We start from the raw sequence: 21,987 nt of genomic DNA, 5'->3' as shown, positions 1-21,987 counted from the left end.
GTTAAAGTTAAAGAATGATTTTAAGTTCAAATATTGAACTTAAAAGCTTCTGACAAGATGGAATTAAATAAAGTTATAAAATACAACATAAAAGTATTCCCCTCATTAAATTACCAGAACCAGTTCAACAAGTGGGCTAATGGCATCTCTAGGAAGGATGTGATTAAGGAGATTAGGAAAACATAATTTTAAATCGTCATTTAAGTTCTTTGCTTGGTTGAAGGAATATGAGTCACTTGAAGTACAATATTTGTAAAGTGTCCTTGACTGTTTTTATGATTTTACAGTCACATGTTGCTAATTTCCAAGCATTATATTCTCCCTTAATATGGTGCAAAAGACCTAACCAAGCATCAACAGAAGGTAAGAGGCTACCCAAAGGCAGCACTAAAACTGATTGTGCAGAAAATATTATGAGGACAAAACAGAAGAATTCAAAAAAATGGGGTAAAGAGAACTCCAATTGCTTTTCTGTTAATGGCCTCATCTTTTGTTTGCAACCTGGACCTTTACATGGGCTGATAACCGTGAGGATATTTACAGTAGAGACATTGTGCCCCATGGTTTCACACAGTTGGTGGTCCTTCACACCACCTTTTGTTTTCTAGTGAAAAGTGGCACGATGGAGTGGGTGCACAGGCAAACCTGAACATGGTACTAAGTAGCCAACTAGCCACAAAGAGTTATGAAAACAGTCTGTTGGAAACCATGTAGGGTCTTCAGAGGCAGATGGAAACCTGGAGCTGAGTCACCAAGAAGCCAACAAGATTTCCCCTTGTAACTGTGATAATTCAATAGTCATTCAGGGGACTGTAATGTCATCATTTTCATTAAAACTACAGGATGTGCCCTCAATATGCAATAAGTGATGAAGTTTTCCCATTAGTTTCTTTTTTTTTTTTGCATCCCCTAATTCCCTCCCTCCTTCTGTTCCTCCCTCCCATACAAACTCTTGTGCAACAACTGGGCAGCAGGGCAGGCATCCCCCTCTGAGGGCTTACATGCCTTCCCGATGCAGAGCTCAGAATCAGGGCTACAGTAATGCAAATATGTTTTTAGAACAGCCTTTATTTGTCAGTCTGGATCTACTTTTTACCATTACCTTTTTATACTGGCTGGATGTCTGGGACTAATCAGAAATTATATTATTTACTGAATCAGATTGATAATCTCCCATCCTTTATTAAAAGAAATCCACAAAGGTTTCTACTGAATCTCTGGCAAAATGCTATCTTTCCATTATTTGCTTTCAAAGAATGTCTGTCTCTTTTTGCCCTTCTTTTTTTCACTATTTAATTTTTAAATAGTTTCTTTTCATATGATTAAAAAACCGTAATAAATATGACATCACACAAATAATTCAGAGCTAGCCAAGGATCTGTAATACAGCTCTACATCTCTATTAGAAAGGAATGTATATTTGCTTTTAATAAAGAAAGGCAAGCCAATCCATTACGAACAGAGACCACATCTAAGCCTCTGCTTTCTTCTCTTTTCCCCAGACTCCATTTGAACAATTAGAGTGGTTTACGCTTGTGTGAATGCCAGTGGATATTAAATATGCAAACTGATAAAAAATAAAACCACCACCATTACCATGTTCAAATCCTCCATTCACTTGCAAATCGATTTATCTGCCTATGGCCCTGTCCCAGTCTTTAAATAACCCTCCTCAGCAGACTGCTCCACCTCCAGCCAAATAATCCAGAGCAAACCCACTTTGTTAAGGATGTTTAAGTATCAACAGCTAGGATATTATCTCCTCACCCTACTGTAGGAGAAGGGGTAAAATAACCAAAGCAGTGTCAGGACGACAGCTCTCCTCGCTTCTACACAACTTACTGCCTTAAACAGCCTGAACACTCTCTCATGGCTTTCATTGCTACTTCAGTTAATCACAAAACAGAGGTGTTCAGCCAAATCCTGCTTCCCAGCACACTTAGTATGATTATCCTCAGCCTCATTTTTCTTCCCACAGCCTGCATATGATTCACATGAAACACACAGAACAAATGGGGTCTCTTTGTATGTGTCTAAGGATCTCCTAATCATTTACTGCAAAACTGCTTTTGCAACATCACTGCAATCTGCAGCTGTAGTCTAAGGAAAACGGTGTCATTTATCAAAAGTAACTAAGAAGCAGTCTTCTTTAACCCTGCATCCTGCACCAGAAATACAGAGAGAGGGGAAAAAAGAAAAAAAGAAATAAACCTATCCAACCAGTATTTCTAAACATGGCTACTTAGATTTTGGCTCCCAGTCTGCAAATCTCATTTCAAAGATGCAAAAGTGGGCTCCGTGTTACAGCTGTTGAGCCCACACAAGTCTCAGTGCAGTCAATGGGAATCAGTATCTTTGAAAACCAGGGCCCTGAATAACGGGCTCTATTTTTAAATGCTCGTTTATAGCATACATGGGTCTCACTTGTGAGGTGCTTGCGATAAAGTACGTGCAATTTCATATCCTTTGCTTCAACTAAGCCAGCACAGAAAAAAAGTAGGAGAAAATGTCCCAAAGCTCACAGTGCTGCTCTTTCACCAATAAAAATAGTCTGTAGACGCACCAAAAATGCTGCTACTGTAAAAAAAAACCAAACAAAAAAAACCCCAACCTTGGTCTTAAGGGAGCATGAAAAGGTTATTGTGAGCATCGCCACAAATACATGGTTTCGGATGTGATTTAACTCTCTGAATTTACCAGTACGGTCTGGTCCCACTAAGGCACTGGATAAATGCAAATATTACCACTGTGGATAGCAATGTTGGGAAAAAAATATTTCCTAAGACAATTTCTTACACTTATGCTGGAGAAAAAAAGAAAATCTGCTTCATTTCAAATTCACAGAACATCTAAAGGTGCTAAAAACATTCACTTTGATATTTATAGTTTCTATAAGACATATTTCCATTTTATACTAGTGGATTTTTTATGCCATAGTTGTTAGAGCTAAAACAAACTGGCCTTCCAGAAAGCAAAACCAGTGTCAAACTAAAATGATATTCCTTCAAAAGGTCAGCAAATTTACAAAAGGAAATAGCCAGTCCAGATTGTGTCACCTGCAGCAGCAAGAACACAACACTTTAATCAAGCTCTGGTTTGTTTTATTTAAACAATTATTTGAATGTAATTGCTCTGAAACCATATGCATCCTTAAAATGATTCCAGATAACATCCTTTCCCCCGATTCCAAGGTAACTTTCTGGCTTTAATTATAAGTCAATTAATATTAAGTAATTTGACTGATTAATTTTAATTAAACCTGTTGAAAATTGATTTTCCTTTAGCAAGTAAAGATGATGCTCTAGTGCGATCGTCAGGAAGGGAGGATGGGGGGGGGGTGCGCAGGGAAGGGGGGGAAGCAGAAGAACCAGCCCTCAGCACCCAAGCCGAGAAAGAAGATGTCTGGAGAAATAAAAAAAAAAAAAAAAAAAAAAAAAAAAAAAAAAAAAGAAATCCCCTGCCAGGCCCGGCAGCTGCGGGAGGCACCGGGGGCTGCGGAGCGCCCGCAGAGCTCCGCGCCCGGCCCGCGGCGGGCGGCGGCCCCGGGGAGGCGGGGGAGGAAAAGTTCGCTCGGGCGGCGGCGGCGGGAGCGGGGTGGTGTGTACGTGTGTGTGTGTGTGCGCGAATCTCCCCGCAAACACCCCCCGCACCCCCTCCCCCGCAGCGGCTCCTGCCGCCGCGCATCCCCCCGAGGAGGCACCGCTCGGGGATCGCCGCCGCCACAGCCGCGCATCCCCCGCGCAGCCCCGCACCCGCATCGCCCTGCCCGCGGACACGCACGCACGGACACACATGGCTCGGAAAGCCGGCCCTGCAAAGCGCCCCCCGGGCTCAGCCCCGCAGCTGCCCTGCTCTGCCCGGGGCCCCCGAGCCCGGCGCGGCCGCCCCCTCCATCCCGGCCGTCCCCATCCTCTCCGCTCCATCCCGGCCCGGCCGCCCCCCTCCCTCTCCATCCCGGCGCGGGCTCGCCCCGCACGCCGGGAGCATCAAAGTATTTACCAGTTCACGGCCGCTTTCCCGCAATCGCAGCTGAAACTGTAATCCGCTGGATTCGCCTCCTCCGGCTCTCCCAGCTGCTGGGAGAGGGAGGGCTCCCAGTAGTGCCCCGGACACTTCCAAATTATACCGATTTTTATATATTTTTCTCCCCTTTCCTGGGATCGGGGCGCGGGGAGGGGGGGCTGGAAATCCCCAACCGGAATCCAGCCTCATCCGTGCCGAGCCACCTCCATGTAAATCCGACCATCAGGCAGGCAATGGAAATGATCAAACGCTACTTCTCTCCGTCTGCAGGCAGATAATCCCACTAATCCAATAGATCTCCCCCGATCCGAAATTGCCCTCCGGACGAATCCCTTTTCTCTCGGTGTCCGGCGGGTGATCGCGGAGCAGCGACGGTGCCCCGAGGGGCGCGAAGAGGTGCGGAGGGGGGTGCGGGGTGGCGGGGGGGGGGAAGTGTTAATCTTTTTTGGCTCCTGGATGCACGGCTCGCTCAAACCGCCCAGATCCCTTGCTTTTTCCCCTATTACACGTTTCCACTCCAAATTGCTGCTGGATGAAAAATGGTACAAAGATACCCCCAGCGGCGGCGCGGCGAACAGCGCGGGCAGCCCCGGCCCCGCACCGCACCGCCCCGCACCCGGCCCCGCACCGCCCCGGGCGGATCTGCCTCCGGGGGGACCCTCCCGCAGCGGCTCGGCCCGACAGTGGGGCGGGGGAGCCCCTCCGGTGGCTGCCGGAAGCACGGAGAACACGCACCCCTGTGTGCACAGGGATACACAGCGATGCCAGCTGCGGGATGGAGACGCTGCTCGCACCTGCCTGCGGGTGGGCTGATGCCTCTTGCTAAATTATACCTGAATTACATAACTTTTGTGTATATAGTTCATGTAGATAGATGCAATTTATACTCCGATATGTCACACGGGTATAATCTAGTAAGAAACAATGATCTTGCTTAGACTGTCACTGTCTGCACGTAAGATATAAGGGACTTCTTTTGTTTCCCCTGGTTGTTTCTTGGAATATTTTACTTATTTTTCACTGCTTACTTTCTATTTTTAATTGAGGAAAAAAGTATTCTATGACCCCAGCCTTCATGCTTTCTAGGATCACAGTGGAGAATGAAAGTTAACGACTAAGGGAGTGTGGGGAGAAAGGAAGGCCAGATCAGAAAGGAAAGGAGAATAGTCCTTTGAATGTTGAAAGGTCTATTCAGTTTTAAGAACAGCCACAATCACACACTAAAACATTCTGAGTTAAAGCCTCTTGTAGAGAGCTCATTAACATCTCCTGTTATTTTAGGAGAGACTTCCCTTCATATTGTGTTTAAAATCTGTATTTTGCTCTGTTAACATCCACCTTGGTTTAAAATATTGACACTAAGCAAGCACAGCATACCCACTCATGTTTCCAAGCATATAGCCCCAGGCAGGGTCTGGAGGTGCCTGATAATTTGATAAGCTTTTACACCCTCACCTGAGAGCACATCTCAGCAGAGCTAAGGTCAGTCCCAGCCACACTGGGCTATTCATGTCTCTGTGTCCCACTGAGGATCTACATCTAAATGTCCATGGCAAGAGTGACAGGGCACAGCAGCAGTTTATCCTGCGGCATTCCCATCTACTGGAATAATCATGTTCTGGGCACATTCTTCACCTGGTAAGTATCAATAATTGTTATAGTCCATGATCAACTATCAAAGTCCAGCATCCTTCAGTGCTCTGAAATGTAACTCTTTCTTGGCCACCAAAAGTGGACAGCTCTCAGATATGGAAGGGAAAGGCAGAACATACTCTGCTGAGAGAGCAATCCTAGGCATGTTGTTATGTTAGACTCAAGGGAACACTATGTGAAAAAAAAAAAGTTTCAAAACTAGAAAGAAAATGTGCGTACGAATATCAATCAGTTGCCACCAGCCACAGATCAGTCAACAGCCAGAAAACTATCACCAAAGAGGCAATATCAGGTGAGATATTCTGCCATTCTTCATCCGCACAAAACCCTGGAGTAGCTTTGTCTTTAGGTTGGTTTTTGCACTGAAAAGTAAGAAATAATGGTGATATAAAATAACTGCACCCTCATTGTCACTCGATGAGCCGTTGGAATCCAGGAGTGTAAAGTTTTCCTTTCTCTCCTTGAAGGAGGATGTATCTACCTTCCTCAAGTTCCCTGAGCCATCACGTGCACATCTCATTGGAGTGCTCTGAGTATCATTTAAGCGCATTGTCCCTAACTAATTATGGGAAAAAATCCACCCATTTATCCTTTTGCCATACGTTTTGTGGGTGGCAGGAGCTGATAATTTCCATCCAATTTACTACAATCCCACCTTTGACTACCAAGCCTCCACATGGTCCTAACCCATCTTCACTTGTGCAGAAATGGCACAAAGTTGTTGTCTGAGCACCTTAAGTTTTTCTTTAACTCCCTCTCACAGCAGTGATGTGTGAAATCAATTAATTCACAGCATCACTTTTGCTCTGGTCTGTCACCAAGGTTGGGATCCCTTTCCGGAACTTTTCTGCTGTCTTTCCCCCTGCTTCCCTCCTCCATGCCTCAAACATTTCTCCTTGCTTCTTCCCTCCAGGGGCCTCAATACCACAATAGCTCTCCTCTCACCCAAAATATTGCTGGAGAAAAGAGAATACTGGCTTGTGGAGGGCAACAAGATTTGCCCTGATTTCTTCAGCTCCAGAAAGTTATGCAGGTTGGGAAAGTTATGCAGGAAGGGATATAGGGTTGGGAAAATGAAGTACAGGACTAATCTCTCTATACTGATGTGATAGTAATAGCTGAGCCTGAACATAAATATGGTAATAACGCTGCCTAAAGCCTGACACTACTGTATTAGCAGTGCAGTTTGATTCAGTCTACATCCAGTATGTCCTTGCTTTAAAGACCTAAGTGGCCTATTCACACGTTTATTTATACATAGATACATATTTATATACATAAATACACATATAGTGTTGGAACTAGATGATCTTTAAGGTCCCTTCCCACCCAAACCATTTTTCATTCTATGATATATATCTATATACATATGTGTAAGAAGTGTTTGGACTCATTTGAAAGAAGGGGAGAAGAGCTCGTAATAGATTAGAGCTTTGTTAAGTATGTTTTAACATGCTGCATGTCAAGAAATTATAATATAAGGAACATGAAATTGCTTTAAAGGATGGCAGTATTTATTATTTAGTTTGGCTGAGTGTTGGTAGGGCTGTGTTATCTGCATTTACTGAAAGAATGGAAAGAGAGATTAATTTCTAAGGACTGAAAATCCATGAAAATTTCAAAGGCCAGCATTCTGCAATATTCTAAAATTCAACACCGCTCCATTTTCCCTGTTTTAAGAACATGAAGCCCTTCGTACAGCCCTCATGTAAGCACCTAACTTCTAAAAAGAGCAAAACATACAATCAAAAGCTAAAAAGAAGAAAGAAGCTCCCAACTAGCAATCAAAGCTAAAATGCGTATTGAAGCAAATAAAGAATGCACCTGAAACATCAATGTTAGGAAAGGTTTGGATGTGACACAAGTTTCATGAGCTATTGCAATATGTAACTTAAGATAGTCATGTTTTTCTTTCAAGTGTAAATTTTATCAGGCTGTGTTTCTCAAGAAAAAAAAAAGATTAACCTTTCTAATAGGTAGAAAAGGTGAATCTGTTTACATATACTAGATTCTAAATATTCATTAATTTATTTGTCTCAAGATAGCTCATTAAATTGTTTCTTGCAATAACTTTGTTAAATATTTTCTTTGATTTCATGGAACTTAAGATTACTCTTCTCAATGCATTTATATTCTTGAGATTGCCCCTGATTGCCAGAACTTTAATGAAATTATAATGCCTGTCTATGAGCTGCTGTAGTTAGCTGTAACTGCTGAGTTATTGCCATTCATTTGGTTTAACCTTGCCAAGAAGAGCCACTTAAAGAGGTCATCCCTCGACAGAGTGTGGCCATGAAACCTCTTCACAAAGCTACAGGGCTGACAGTCTCTCAGTCACTTCAAACAAGGTTATTATTTGCTTTCTTTAGTATTGTTCTTTTATTCTTAAACAACCACATTTTAAAAAATATGCTTGTATGGCAAAGAACTCGCTGAGGAATGGTCAGACTTTCACATGTCAAGAGTCAAGAAAATAAGCAGCATATAGTCTTAGGGTTCCAATTTTATCTTGCCTTCACTCTCTCCCCCAGAAGTCCCCAAGCTTGTACTCATATTCCAAACGGCCTCACCACCATCTCTGCTGCACTTCAGTGGTCAGGGCCACTGGGTTTCTTCCTCCCTACCTGTGATGGGAATCACACATTTTGTCATCTGGTAGGATTTGTATTCTTACATCATACAGGTTGTCCTGGGTGACATTTGCTTTTTATCATTAGCACCTTGTACTGGAATATTTAATTGGCTGTGTTGTACCTCTGCACTGTAGATTTATTTTGCATTTTCATTTAATTAACAGCCATGACCAATGGCCTGATGGATGGCAAAGCATTCTGTGAAGTAGAATCCTAGTGGATTAAAAGCTTTGCTGGAAAGTTTCAAACACCCATTCAGCCTGAACTTCTCAAAGGCAATTTTCTATAAAGTACCATGTTTCCAAAACGCTGCTCGAGAACATGGGAAGAGGAAGCAAACAGGACCAAGGATAACACAAACCCTGTTCCTACAGATTCACCCAAGAGTAGGATCACTGGATGCTCAGATGAGCACAGTCTGCCCATGGTTATTCTGGGATTCAGGTTCTTTTGGGTGCTGTTAAAAGACTGATATTGATAAAAAAAGCCATTGCCAGTGTTCTTACTGGAACTTAATCAGTAAATTACAACACATTACAACACTGTGCTTGCCAGGGAACTCTGAATTAATTATAAAATCCATTTCCTTGTTTATGTGGCTGGGAATACATTTAGTCCAGAAGAGTTTTATGACTTTGTTCCTTCCCAAAATTTCAGTTATTATTTGGAGTCATAATCCAGCAGTGCCTTGGTCTGTGGTGACCCAATACAGGAAACTATGGGGCCAGGGTTTGGTTTTCAAATTATGAAAAGCATTTACACAAAGGGTATTCTGTTCACAATGTGTGGGAGCCAACCTATTTCTAGGATTTTTTCAATTAAATTAGTTTAAACCTAGAGTTGAGAGGAGTACATACCCTATACTACTTCTGACGTACCGAATTTGAAATCACACAGGGACATTCCCTGCGGGAGCTGGTGCTCTGAGTCACTATTACATGCAGATTATATTCTTTTAGATCCAGTAAGCAAATGACAGAGAACTATGGGCCAACTTCATCTCTGATGTGATGAAATGGAAGTTAGAGGAACCTCATCAGAGAGTTTTGTTTCCTAATACCTAACCTCAGCAGAAAAATGAACATGTAGCCTGGATTGTTAGCATTTGCAAGTGAAAACAGTAAATTGTTTTCCACATGCTTTTACTGAAGAATACCATTTCCTTTTTCACCAGTCAGTTTCCATAAGCAAGGAGAGCTTGAACTTCTGTGAATTAAGACTTGCTGGAACCTTGACACTCTCTCAGCACTGACAGAACATTTTAAGTCCTTATTTAAATCAGTCAGTAATAAGATGATTGTGAAATACATCATGATTTTACTACCAGCTTCTCTTGGCATCTGTTTCCCTCCAGTTACGATTGCTCTGATAACTTGGTGACCGATATAATTAGCCTGGCTGTCATTATGGATACTGGCCAAAAGAGCCAAAAATGTTTCTTGAATTTTCTTTTCAGATGCACCAAATAACAAAATCCATTAATTAAAACTCAGACAGTCCCAGTTAATTCCTGACAACTGAAAGAGATGCAATTTGAAAACACTCTTAAAAAGCAGTAAATCACTTCCAACCTGGTTTATGTGAGCTGCCTTTGAAAGAGGCTGGAGTGAGCTGGGGATTGGGTACCGGGCTGGGGTCAGGGCAGAGCATTGATCTGGCTTTGCCAGTGACCATGTGGAGACCTTGAGCAAACCATTTTATCTTTCTGATCTTTAACTCTATCTAATCCATTTTGATTTTTCTATCACCGAGGCAAAGGCAACCTTCCCATACCAAGGAGAAGGAGGAAGCCATCTAGGGATTCCCAGGCTGGGGAGGAGAGGGAGGTCAAGAGGCAGGGCTGAGGCAGCTCAGTGCTGCTGCCTCTGCCAGCCCCAGCTGTTTGGCACCGACTCGGGCAGTCACTTGCAGGTGCAGCAGAGGGTCTGTGTTGCTACAGGGCATTGATAGACCTCTGAAAGAGGCCAAGCACCCAAGAGAGTTGTGTGGGACAAACTGGTTTTGTGGAGCAGTTGATGTAATGTGTTCATGAAATTCTGCTATAATAAGCAATAGAAAATAATGAACCGATAGAAAAACGTTTTATAAAAGACACGTTCTCGTGTTTTGCAGGCATTAATCAGCCTCAATAGTGATGGGAAATCTAGGAGATAGTATCAATATGAAAATGCCATTGTACAAACAGTAACACATTCGCTTGCTTATCTTAGCAAGTCTTAAAGCTTGTCATGTCTGGAAACCTGATTCACTGCACAATGACAAATGACACAAAATTGACATGTACAGGCAAGAACATACAGGCAAAGCAGAGAGTACAGAAATTCCTAAGAATTTCTAAAGCAGAGACACCTGAAGAGCTCCTTGACTGAGGGACCCAGAGAAACATCATTTTTAACAAGCGATGAGAGGGGCATTATTCCTTCTGAAAATAGAATTACTTTTAAGAAAGAAAACTGAAGGCAAAGCAAATCACTTGTGACTTCTGAAAATCTCACTGTAGTATAACTGGGCTGTTATTTATAGCCCAAAAATATTATTCCTGTAAAATCTGGTTGTTCTAATGATTTAATAGCAGAGTAGCAACAATAAAATTCTTCATTCCAGCTGTGACATGATTGCATGTTAGGTTATGTGCCTTTGTGTCTCTGGCTGCACATAGACACGTGATAATACCAGATCTACAGTAGCTGCACGGCAAGGCACCCTGGAAAACTGGAGACACAAAGAGCTCCTCTGCTCTATGCAAAATACCTGCAGATACCTCTGTCTGCTCTGACAGTAACAACCTCAGGAAGCTTTAGGTGGCATCTGTGTAGGCAGACAAGGAGAAAAAGTAAAACGAGAAAAAAAAATGGCAATAGAGAAACTGCAGCATCCTAGAAGCCTATTATTTAATTGATGTCATAACCCAGGAGAATATATGATCCTCTATATTCTATGGTCAAGTCACAGTGTGCGGTCTACAGTTGTTTTTTATACTAGATCAGCTAGAACCATCCGAAAGTTAAATCTATACAAATACTTTCTAATACCTATCTGTGACTAAAGTGAATCCCACACCCAGAAAGACATGACTTCAAATTTTAATTTTCAAACTTCTAGAAGGTCTTGGTTGCAGAACACCACTTTTTTTTTTTTTTTTTCCCCACATCTGGCATTTGCATTAACGAACAACGTCTCTGGCATTCACAATAAGCACAGTGCAGCTTAATCTCCTTCTGTGTGGCAAACTTTAGCATTCCCTTGCCACAGAAATTGAGCACAGTTGTTCTCGACAAATAGTTTCTCAGGCAAGATGAAAGAATTCATTCGTTTTCTATTTCTCAGACCTTTCCCTTTCTTTTCTATTCCAGACAAATAGGACACCCAAATTTCCTATTTCTTTTAATAATGATGCTATAAAATTTTTGCTGGCAAATGTTATTATTCCAGGCTGAGAAATTTATTCCTATAGCTGAGAAAAAAAATCATCCATCCCCCTCCGAGGTCTGTGAATCAGCCAGTAGAGGGTGCAGGCAGTGTGGCTGCAATCCCCACAAGCCTGAGCTGCTTCAGTTTGTTTCTAAGGTGGGCGAACATAACAAAGCACCTGATGTTATGTTAGGGATCAGTTCAATACTAAATAACGTGTACAAACTGCAAGGCATCTGTTTTTCTCAGCTTCCCGTTTTCTTTGTTCGCAACTGTTCTCCGTGTTTATAGTGATGCTGGGCTTGTGCTGCACATGTGAAATTCAGAGACTGCAAGAAAGGCTTGAAATCTCACACTGCAAACCTAAGAGACACGTCTGTATGATATTTTCATAATCAGGGGATTAAAAAAGGTTCCTTTCCTAACAATAAAAGTTTATTTCTATTTATATCTTCAGGCCTTTATTTGTGCTTCAATCAAACAAAGTTTCACTGAAACAAACCAAAAGTATTTCCCTGACACTGGGAGTATTACCTTTGAGAGGTGATGCCAATTAGAGAGGGGCTGAAAGGAATTTGTTTGCAAAGGGAATATTGCAGCAACCCTTGTTAAAGGGGTGATTATTTCAACGCAGTATTTGCCTCCTCCTACAGTCACCTGTGGGTCACACACGTGATGGGTACTGCTGCTGAGCAGTCACAGCTCCACAGCACTTCACAGCCTGTTCTGTACATATTTTGCAGTGAGTCTGGCACAGATGTGAATCAGACAATATCTACAGGAGCACACAAATACACCTGTTACAGTCCAGTGTTTCACATCTGCAATTCTACTTGTAGTGCCTGGTCTACCCAGCTGTCTTGGAGTCTGGTAAGGCCAAAATAAAACACTGGGATTTAGGGAGGATTTAGGCTGTGGGAAAACAAGCCCAGTGTTTCAAACTCTGTCGGAGTCAGTTCAGCACCAACAGAATAAATGAAAACACAAAGCTGAGCTTGGCAAAGCTGGATCGTAGAGGTGAGCAACTATCAAAGAGTGATCACAGTGTAATAATCACAAGATACTGAGCATGAAAGGGTTTTTGACAGGTGAAAATGAACACATTTACACCAGATGGAGCTACAGTTTGAGTCTAAAATGAAGGATATACTTTTTTTTTTTTGAAGCAAATATTTGTTGATCTAAAGACCAAAACAATAGTTCTTGTTTCTTTAGCATGTGCTAAATAACTGACAACCTCTTTCAGCATTGCCTTGGGCTTACTTGTAGGTTTCATTTCAAAGATTAGACAAGATAAAGCACCTTGCATTAGCACAGCTATCTGACAAAATGACATCTCACAATGGTTTGATAAAAAATGATGGTAAATTTTACAGGTCAGTAATCTCTGCCTAGTATGAGTAAAACCAGTGTTGTCCACTCCTTTTCTGCAGAGCTATCTGCAGTGGAAACAACTAGCAACATCTCAAATGAAATGTCTCAAATCTCAGCACAGTCCCTGCAGCCATCTAGTTCATCAAAGTAAGAAGCTGAGGAGAGCTCATGTTCAATGATGCTCTGAGGGAAAATGACTGTCTGGCATCAGCACTGGAAGTAGGATGTGGCTGACTGATGATTTAGGATTGGTTTTTTTGAAAATACTGGGTAAATTGAGTAATTTGAACCAATCATGGAATATATCGTGCAACACAACACTCTTCTACCCTGCAGTCTCCCTTCTGGGAAATCTGGAGTGGTGGGGAGTACATTTATCAAGAAAATAATGACCCCAAACAGACTCCTTGAAGCCTAAGGTGTTTTTTTTATAAGAGGACGCTAGGGAACTAATTAGGAGGAAATAGCTCCTCAATGTCCTGAGTGAACTCCCACTGAGATAATAAACAATTTACTGATTCACACAACTTCAGACATCCAAAGACAGTCATCTTTATGACGTTTTTCCAAATATGGAACATAGAATGGCATGCAGAGGCAGTGTTTGATCATGAAAAAAAGGCATATATATTCAAGGCTACACACTTACCATTACTGAATTTTTTATCTTTGAATTTGAAATTAGGATATACTTAAGAGGTGTATAGTACTGTATATTATTCAAAAATTAATTTTAAAAGGTGAGTTACTATCTGCCTACTTTTATAGGCTTTATCTAATTTCCCTGTTCTTTCATGTTCCATACATTCTCTGGGAAAAAGGAAACACAGGAGTTTTGGGTGTGGACATTTGCTGGCTTTCAGGCAACAAATGTTTTAGAATCAGCTTTCAAAACACTCAGTTTCGCAAATATTGAATCTTCTGGACCTTCTCCCCAGATTAGAAGACCAAGTATTTTGATCAAGAAAGGAAAAAAGTCCTAAGAATGGAAAACAACAGCAGTGCATGTATTCAAAAGGTACAGACCCCCAGGAGTAACCTGGAGTATCAGAGGGAGGTCTGACAAGAACTAAGGGTAGCACATTAATATTTAGACTGAGCATCAGCAGAAATGTCCTATCAGTGTGATGTGTGGAATTATCCTAAGGGAAGTAACTAAAGCTTGTTGCTGACAACCACTGCTTTTCAACATTTCAAGTTGGCAGCTCTGTTTCTATACCAAACATTCACATCAGCCCTTTCATTTTATGATAAACAGAAGAAAAATTTATATAATGGATATAATCAGCAATAGACCTATATGAGATAGCTTTGTGTTTTGAGAAGCTGAAATGGAAAGCTTGATCCAGATGGAAGAAGTGAGCATGGACCTGTTGGCGTAAGTCCAGAGGAAGACAAAAAGATGCTCCAAGGGCTGGAACACCTCTGCCATGAAGCCAGGCTGGGAGAGCTGGGGGTGTTCAGCCTGGAGAAGTCTCCAGGGAGACCTTAAAGACCTTAAAGTCCCATCCAGTAGCTAAAGGAGAAGGAGAGAGACTTGATAGGACAAGGGGGAATGGCCTTTAACTGACAGAGGGAGGGTTTAGATTGGATATGAGGAAGAAATTCTTTACTAAGAGGATGATGAGGGACTGGCACAGGTTACACAAAGGCAGCCAAGGCCAGGTTGGATGGGGCTTTGAGCAGCCTGGTCTAGTGGAAGGTTTCCCCGCCCATAACAAGGAACAAGATGATCTGTAGGGTCCCTTCCTTCCAACTCAAACCATTCTATGACTTCATTACTCATTTTGAATTTTATTAAAATCACACCACTTTGGAAACATCCCGATTATGTTTCTATGACTTTCTATCTTAGGATCTTATACGAACAGCTCAGAAACACCCTGAATATTTGGAAGGAGCTGTAAGAAAGTACTGTTGAAGAAAAATCTAATAATGTGGCAGGGTGCAAAGCTTGCTGTTTTCGTTGCTGGATATCTACTGCTGGAGTCTCACTATTTTAGGATTCTGAAGATATTTCTCATGGCCAATGGAGAGAGAAAAAAGGTGTTTTGAGATAGCGATAAAGACTGAACACACTGGTGCCGTACTAAGCAACCCACACATTCAGTCACATACAGTACCCTTTCTCTGTGGTTCAGTTCCCTCATGCTTTTCATATGCTCTCTTTAAAAGGGCTTGTCAACACAAATTGTCTTTCAAGTAAAAGAAGCAATTGCTTAACATAATTTGATAATCAGCATTTGCTAGAGAAATGTGTTAAATTCCAGCTGCTCATTTCCACTCCATTCCGCGCTCACGGTTTTCCTTTCTTTTTCTCCTGCCCATTTCCCAACACACCCTCTCTGCTTTTGTCCATCCTGGTTAGGTTGCCAGAAGTTGTGGGCAGGACCTATTCTACAGTTTGCATTTTACATTTACTGGAGCTTGTAAAAGAAGCATCCAAAGAGTTTCATACTGGGCGTCTCTATCCCTGAAACTTTCAAATGCTCTTTGCACTTTTATAGAACTGTGGTGAAAATCTGACATGAACAACTTCTTCATGGAATCTCCTCAGATCCCTGTGGTCTGCACAGTTATGACTCACAACCTAAAGCTCACAGTATTACTTCCACATCTGGTACTTCAGGCATTTGTTTTAAAAAACATGGTGTCACTCAAACGCACATAAATATGGATTTGCTCATTAGCAATGTTCCTGCTGTAACTACAGCTAGAGCACCTTAGGGAATAAAACGCTTAATTCTAAGCATTTGGGAGGGACAGATTCACAGTTGTGTTGCCTGAACTTTCTGAAAACAAAACAGTCATTTGGTATGTAGTGGTTGAGCCACAAAATAAATACTGTGAATACAAGAAGAAAATCTGATGCTCAGAAGTCCATAAACTGCCAGTGGACTAAAGAGTAAGGTTTTACCCTCCCTTTTTCCTCACAGTTTACCCTAAAGCTGCAATTATCACATGCAAAGCAAGAAGAGGTGGTTACCTCTCTCTCAGTTGGTGTTTGACTGTGTTTCCACAAGTTGGAAGAGAATCTTATGATAATTACTAAACATGATTGTTTAAAGAGTATTGTTTGAACAGTATTAATAAATTTTAAGAAAAAAAGTAATTTGTAACTTTTTAATGTATTAAAGCAACAAAATTATTAATTAGAACACCAGAGACAGAAAAAGAAAAAAAAAAGAAAATCTTATCCACATATTCTAGGTTATATTACATGCCATCATGATATTATGATCTAGAAAGGATTATCTCTGCTACAAGTCAGCACAAGTTACTGCTGTATTTTAAAAAACTTGGGCACAGTGTTCACCTTACAGTGCCTTGGTATATTAAGATAACAATGTGAAATGAGGCAAGCAATCATTTGTCTCATGTCCTCTTTGTGTTTGGGGCCCCTGAATAAAATTGTGGGTGACAAATATTTGAGATCTATAAAATGTCGTTCATCATATCAATGTTAGCATAATTGTATCTGATTTATAAAAGAATTTTGTTAGAAGGAATACTTAGAGAGTTCATTCTGACTAGATGTCACCCAAAGGAAGATTTGTATATTATAAGGTTTATGCCATTGTATATTGGTGAAACATGATTGCATACAACTTCTAATTTCATTCTCCTTTTTGGGCAGTTCTCAGAAAAAGGTATCCAAACCAGCAGTCATTTATCTTTGATTTAAGCACAATTTGATGCCTACTTAATATACACACAAGTAATAATTCAAGACAGCACAAAATGTGCATTTGACAGGCTTCCAAAAGACACCAATGCATATTAACAGTTTTGCATTTACAGGCAGAAATTCACGGGTGACTCTCACACTAGATGACTTGAGAAATTCTTTGCACTAATATCTTCTATACAGAGTACTCATCTGCTCAGTATTTTAGTTGCATGTTCTTCATGCATTATTTCCTGCAATGCTTATAGGATTGTGTTATTCAGAGACCTTGTTACTATTTTCCCATACAACACCATTACCACTTGATACACCAAGAAAATGGTGATTTGCAGGAGTCTTCCACTGAACAGATTGTAATGACTATAACAGTCTACAGAAACTCTCTATAAAATATGACTGACATAACTATGCCCTAGAGAGCAATGGTTAAATAATAACATACATACATAATGTCACTGTTATATTGATTTACACAGACGTGATATCACCTACGCTTTATGTCAAAGAAAAAAGACAGCTGTTAATAAAATGAAAAATTAGTCACATAACTTATGCAATCAAGAAAAAAATTTAAACCAATATTAAACAACATGTATACACTATTCTCCCTCTCACACCTGCATTCTGAAGCATTCTCAAGGCAAGCATTTTATAAATAAAAGAGCAAACCAGCTCCCAAATCAAACTTCTTGTTATTCACAGCAGGTTTGATTTGACTTGGCCAGAAAAAAGATTTCTCTAAACAAATCCCTCTAAATAAAACATCTTTCCCCTCAAGCCCATCAGCTCATCATTAGTGCTTTAGGAAGTTGTGCACCATTAGCAGTGAAGGGTAGATTCAAGATATGCATGAACTTCGTACTGAAGGAAGATTCAAACTTAGCCTACACTGGAAATTTTTGAAGGTACATAGCTTAACCAGCTGCAAATAAAAAAGGCTGCAACACACTCCTATACTACAAGCTGGTATACACAGACCTTGTCAGATTTGTAATAAAAGTCTTGAGTGCAAAAAAAAGCCACACAAAATCAGGTTAAAGGTACTCTGACCAGCCATTATTGCAATCAACATGTTTCTCAAACTCTTTTTGACTTAAATAAAATTGAGGCCAGAGGACAGCTGGAGGCCTAATGAAAGAAACACGTCTACTGAGACAAGATCAGATTTGGGGGGTTTTTTCCTGTTAAAAATACAGATCGTGTTTCCAATGATTCATAGCCCAACCTTCTCTCTTTCAGCTCTGTAGTGATGAAACGACCAGACAGAAAATAGACTCTTGCCCAGATTAAACCCCAATGTCTTTACTGATTCCTTACCCCATCTACAACACAGCTCTTTAAAAAAGATACTTGGATCAAAGGATAGAAAATGAAAATATTAAGGGAAATATAATGGAAGATATAAAACCTTATCCTCATCTAGATTTAATATTTGGTTGTTCCAATGATATAATTGTATAAGGCAAGCAAAATAGGATGAAGACAGAAGAATGGTAAACTCAGAGGAAGAACTTACAAGCAGGATTGTTCTGCACTCCTTTTTTATGGAAGATGTAAATAATTTAGAACTTGTGTACCAAACTTACACCTCATTTTCTACTGTAAGTTATTATGTTCACAAGATAGTTTTATATGCTGTATCAATTTTTAAATAGACTAAGTTCCTCAGATTATGCAACATACCAAAAATAAGACACTAGCTTCATAAAAGCCAGTGGCCTTAATGCAGTAAAATCTAATATAGGCTGAAAGAGGTAGATACAATTAAACTTACCAGCCAAATACTGCATTTAGTTCAAATGTACCAAAAGAAGCAAAGTATTTACAATCTTTGGATGCTATATCTTAATACATAAGTGTTCAGTATATCCAAAATATTGACTAAAATATGGCAGCCCACAAGAAAATAAATAAGTACAAGTCAGTGAGGAAAGGCAACAAATGCCTGCTGCTGGCAATGCAATGATTGGAATGATCTCAGCTAACTGCTAAAAACACACAGTGAATCAGGAAGTGGAGAACTTCACATGTGAACAGGAAGACAGACACAAAATTACTGTTAGGCTTTATGACAGAAATCTGGAAAATACTTCACACTATCTGAATTCCAGAGTGACTTTAGAGGTCAGGCACAGTTACCCTTCTGCAACTTTTCCCAAGGATGGGATCATGTGCATTTGGGAAGTGAAGATGCACCATTGACTGCATCAAGTGTGTTGGATGGGCAGAGCCCTCCTGTCCCTGACAAACCAGACATTCAGGTCAAGATAGAATAAATATTCCCTTTCTTCTAGTTTTAAATCTACTTAGGAAGGCAGTATGGATGGTGATATAGTCATGAAAGGGCATATAAATACTTCAGGACAGCTTCCACTCAGAACTCACAGGACTTTACTTTAATAGTTAAACAAGTACAAAAACCAGCTGATATTCTCCTTTGAAAGCTGCTGTGTGCCATTGACAGCTGAGGTGATTTACAGGAGCCACCAGAAACTTCAGCCTGTTCTTCTCAATAGTTCATTTTTATTCAAGAAAGTAAAGTAAAATGGGTTGCACATTAGGCTCTCCTGCTGTCTTAAATCATGAAATAATTGTGTTGAAATTTATCATGACCTTGTGTTGCACTTCTCTAAATATCTCAGAATTATTCTTCTAAAGTAAACCAAATCAAAACAACCTATGCTCCCAAATAAAAAGCTCCTAATATTGATAACAAGCTTTCCTTTCCATTAACAGCCAGAACATTACCACTCCCAGGCTGGTAATGCCTACAAATTAAAACATCCAGCAACACTTAAGCAAGCGGAGACTTGACAGAAATTCCCATCAAGCCCTCCTTGCTAGGTAAAGAGAAGACCTTCAAAACAAATTTGATTGGTGATACATTTCACAGGTCGAGAGGGGCTTCATATTGTGCCCTAATGTATTACTTCAGTACATCATTTATATGCTTCTCCTCTAGCATCAGTCACCACTAATGACCTAGGCCTTTCTCATCTTTCACACAGCACTCATCAGAACTGGCTCCTCTCAACATTTTTTTCCCTTTTTGACCAAGGTAGCGATTGCCATCTGAAGTCATTATCATCGAAACATGACAGCTACAGAGCTAGCTGTAGAAAAGCGAGATTAGATTCCCAAAAGCAGAATTTTTGTCCTCATCTTTGGTTTCAGCGGGGAGCTGAGCAATGCTGTTTCCGGATTGCAGAGGTCCTCACCTCTCAGGCTGTGCTTCTGGTGTAGTAAGCAGCTGCTGCTCTGAAGCTCCACCGGTATAATTGGCTTGCAGCTATCTTTCCCTTTCAATCCAAAATGCAAGAAAACTTCTTTTTAACTGTACTCCATGTGCAAACCCATCAGTGCTTTACTCCAGAGAAGTATAAATGGCTTGCAATCCTACTAACACAGATCTTTGCAGGAGTGGAATAGAGGGGCTTAGGTAGGTCTCTGCTTCTTCCTTCCAGGGCAGGAAGACCAGCAGACCATGCCTTTCCAGGAGTGCTTTTGCATCTTCCATGGGATGTCTCCCTAAAAGGGAAACATCTCCCTAAATCCTTTCTGTTTCTTCCAAGCCTTTCCCTGGTACAGGCTACAGTTTTATCATTAAAAGTCTACTGGAATTGTACAAAACTGAGAGGAGATCTTCCTAAGTTCTCACTTCAGTCTTGCTGATCCTTCCCAAAGGAGGACACAGCTATTCTTCAGCAATATTTGCCAAGCAAAATGTACTTTGTATTGCCAGTATCTGTCCTATGCTTCAATCCAAATAGTAACGCCACCATTCTGGTACAACTGACATAATACAGAATAGCTGGTCATTATAAATCACAATGTCCTAATGAAGGATAAAAAGAAAAGGAACATTTATGAGGCACACATATTTCACAGCACATTTACACTGGCATTTTTCAAGAGTTGAAAAGGTATATGGATAGAGGGTGAGAAAGGAGAAGTGAAATAAAGAACTGTGTGATCTACTCGCAGCATGTCTCTTCTGAGCACAGACAAATTTCTGAAAACTTTTTAAAGGTCATGGTTACTCAAATTTACACTGAAAACTTGAGATTTTTTCCCTTTGCCTTGTTGATCTTAATGTGTTTTTCTCCTTTGTGATTTCATGCCATGCCAAAGCTAGTTACTAACTTTCTTAGCTTTGTTGTTACTATTCAGGAAGTATTATATTTATGATGCACTATATTACTGTAATAATTAATAACAATTTACTTCAGATTTTCAATTCGTGTGATCGCTGACAGGAAATAAAGTGCAGAACACAACAAAATAATAATATTAATAATAGAAATATCAGCAAGAGATGTAGCTGTCTGTGTACAGTAAAAGGAAGTGGCACCCATTTTAGGAGAACTTGCTGGGTTTTAGTGGTATTTAATCAGCATGATAGGAAACCTCCTATGAGCATGTGAACTTTGATGTCTGAAGAACTTTTATTGCCATGTAATTGTTTTATTTCATTTTCCTGTGCCATTCTTAAGGCTAAATTTTCACTAGTACTCCACATAAAATTCAATAATCAAGATCCTTAATTTTACCAGCCCCTGAAAGGCCACTTAAACCATCAATCTCACCATGACTTTCCTGGGAATCCCATGGAAGGGAGCTTTGGCAACTGACAGTCTGGGGGCGAGCACTAAATAAAATACGAAAATAAATACACTGTTTCCCAGAAAAGGCACAGTATCACTGAGCCCTTGCAAGGCATGTTGTGCTCCTCCAGAGCTGCACTGTAGCATCTCTCTTTCATAAGGAAATGCAGCAGCAGGCATGCTGACCCTGCTGTTAAACCACCCCTGGCAGCCTCAGACAGCTTTTCCTTTCTCTGGGAAAGGCATAAGCAACAGGCACATCCCCACAACCCTCCACATGGAATAAATCTGCCTGCTTGGCCTTCATACCTTTAACAGACAGGAAACCTCCACATCAGTCACCACCACAACAGAAAGATGCCATGTAACACTTAATGCTCTTTTCTAAGCTTCAAACATCTTATTTTTCTTTTCTTCCCCTTCCCCCAGCTTTTTTTTCTTTCTTTCTTTCTTGTTGTTGTTGTTGTTGTTGTTGTTGTTGTTGTGCTAGGGATGGCTCACACTTACTGCTGGTGAAAGATGAGCAGATTAATGACAGGACCATAAAATAAAACACCACTTAAAGTCAGAGTAACTGTAGCAGCAAGTACCAGGATCTTCA

The 21,987-nt window shown here is 40.7% G+C and overlaps 1 protein-coding gene across 7 annotated transcripts in view; it reads right to left on the bottom strand.

Moving 5' to 3' along the window:
- The window catches only part of NLGN1 (neuroligin 1), a 433,184-nt gene that overhangs the window by 308,907 nt on the left and 102,290 nt on the right, over positions 1-21,987 (bottom strand). For 2 of the 7 annotated variants that reach the window (XM_032698023.1, XM_032698025.1), the window contains exon 1: positions 4,000-4,532. The exons of 2 other annotated variants lie outside the window; for them this stretch is intronic. The gene's annotated coding sequence lies outside the window, so the exon portion shown is untranslated. Of the gene's footprint in view, positions 1-3,999; positions 4,543-21,987 lie in introns of those variants that run through there. 3 more of the 7 variants (XM_032698026.1, XM_032698024.1, XM_032698020.1) reach the window with 2 other exon arrangements.

This window comes from Chiroxiphia lanceolata, chromosome 10 (assembly GCF_009829145.1).
Source record: "Chiroxiphia lanceolata isolate bChiLan1 chromosome 10, bChiLan1.pri, whole genome shotgun sequence".
NCBI lineage: Eukaryota > Metazoa > Chordata > Aves > Passeriformes > Pipridae > Chiroxiphia > Chiroxiphia lanceolata.
The sequence above is the reverse complement of the archived record's forward strand: the minus strand, read 5'-3'. Positions and strand labels throughout refer to the sequence as shown.